The sequence below is a fragment of the Nicotiana tabacum genome, chromosome 6, assembly GCF_000715075.1.
Source record: "Nicotiana tabacum cultivar K326 chromosome 6, ASM71507v2, whole genome shotgun sequence".
NCBI classification, from domain to species: Eukaryota; Viridiplantae; Streptophyta; class Magnoliopsida; order Solanales; family Solanaceae; genus Nicotiana; species Nicotiana tabacum.
In genome coordinates, this window is record NC_134085.1 from 154,687,676 (window position 1) to 154,690,155 (window position 2,480).

Sequence of the window (2,480 nt, forward strand, 5' to 3'; positions counted from 1 at the left end):
AAATTTCAGAGAATATGCAGTTAAGTGGCGCGAACAAGCTTCAAGAGTGAAACCTCCAATGGACGAGATAGAAATGGTCACTGTCTTCCTGCAAGCCCAAGAGCCCGATTACTTTCAGAACATGATGTCGGCCATGGGAAAACCTTTTGCAGAGGCCATCAAAATTGGTGACATGGTGGAACACGGTTTGAAAACAGGTAGGATTTTAAGTCAGGCATCCATTAGAGCAACCTCCCAAGCCATCCAAGGCGGGTCCGGAGGAATGACAAAGAATAGGACAAGAGAAGAAACAACCATGGCAGCATCATGGGGAAGAAGATACCGGGCCCCTAGACCTGTGTTCTCTGAAATAACCCCTCAACACTACTATCCTCATTCTGATATGGTCTATGCTCCACCACTTTATGCGGTTATGAATGCTCAACCTTTCAGCCGACCGCAACCACAGGCTAATAGAAATCAAGCTCCACCTCCTAGAAGTCAGCCTCCTTACCGAAACCGCTACAATCCTCGGCCTTCCCAAAATAACTTCCGTCCTTGGGAACCACCCAGGAGACCCAACTATACACCAATCGGTGAACCCTACTCCACCCTATTCCCTAAGCTTGTCCAGATGAATTTGTTGCAGCCCATACCATCAAACGGGCAAAACCCGGAATCACCATCATATCAGCGGGGTGTCAGGTGTGCATACCATTCAGGGGTAGAAGGGCACCATACAAACAACTGTTGGATATTGAAACAAGCGGTAGAGAATTTGTTAGAGCAAGGGAAAATTGTGTTGAAAGACGAGGATGTCCCAAATGTGACCAATAATCCGCTACCCGCCCACAACAACGGGCCGATAATTGGGATGATTTGTGAAGACAAGGAATTTGATCCGGCGCTTAAGGCCATAATTGCTATTGCTAAAACAGAAAGGAAGCCCAAGGTAACCTCGAAGCAAGAGAAAGGTGAAAAGAAGAGTAAAATCACCGAGACTGAACCGGAAAAGAAAATTGATGTATCCAAGTAGGCCTATGTGGTATGGGGGACGATCAAACCACCTCGGCTGAATGACCCAGTGGTTATTGGACGCATACCACAGAAGCCAAAGTACAATAAAGAGGAAGATGATAAGGTGTTCACGCTCGAAGAGAGTGAGGGAACATGTGAGGCGATGAGGAATAAGTTATGCGAAACACACATGGTCCAGCCAGGAGAGGGCACTAGCACCGCTGAGGTATCGTACATGGGACCAAGCGCCAAGCTTCAAAACTGGAAGGCTACGCCATTCCTGATCAAACGGAAGTCCTAATGGACCTGTCCTGCCACTTTCTCTGCATCACGAGCTACCCCAGGGTGTGACTCAGATGTTTTCTTTAGATTCCTGTTTTTAATTTCCTGAATGTCAACTTTTTTTTATCTTCCCAAAATTCCAAGAAATGAAATCATGTTTCATCGCTCACTTTCTTTTTCAAGAGATCTACTATATTTTTTTATGTTCTCTTCAATTCTGATGATGCAGCTTTAAATAACATGACATGCTTGCGGACTTCATGCCTAGATCCCGAGAATTTCGTCAGACTTCAAATAATGAGTCAAAATTTGAAATATAAAGAATTTGAGAAAATAGGGACAACTAAAGAAAATTGGTTCATGGTTTGGAAAATGTCCGTCACTAAAGCAGAGTTTGAGGACAGTAAATGAGTTTAGACCCGTACGGAATGTTAACCTTAATGACTGTGGTTTGTCACGAGCAATTGTATCGACAAAGAAGGGTCGATACGTCATTGGAAAATATTGCCAAGAGGAGCATTTGTATCTAGGCGACGTCGAAAGAAATGACGCCGACCCCGCTTTGAAAGCAGATGCAGTACTATGCCTAAATCGTTCCGGTGATGTCTTCGCACAGTTTGAGATGACGAAGGCTTTCATTCTCGCTACCCAAACACTATCAACCCTTTGCAAACCCATTTGAGCCGGTTACTCTTCTTTGATTACCCTCTTTGGAACCTAAAAGTATTATTAAAAATAAAATGAAAGAAAAAGAGAAATTGAAATGAAAAAGACAAATAAAAAAAAGGGAAGAATAAAGAATTAGAAAAAAAATAAGAAAATATATACATATAAAAAAAGAAAAAAAGAAAAGAAAAGATATAATGAAAATGAGAAAAGGAAAAGGAAGTGAAAAACGAAGTAAAGCAGAAAAACAAAAAGAAATTCCAAAAAACAAAAGTGGCCTGAACTACGTCTGACTTGATTCCGAAAGGATACGTAGGCAGCCTCTCCTTGGGGTTCAGTCACACCAAAATAAAAATCCAAGAAGTTCCCCAAAAATGAAATTGGGGCAGAAGTTATAATGGTTCGGCAATGATCCCGCCCAAAAGGTTCCAAAGTTGTAGTTCAATCCCCATTCTTTTCACCCCAAACCTTGTCCAAGTCCTTCTGATCAATCGGCAAAGACAGGAAAGTGGAATACATTATTTATTGGAATCTGA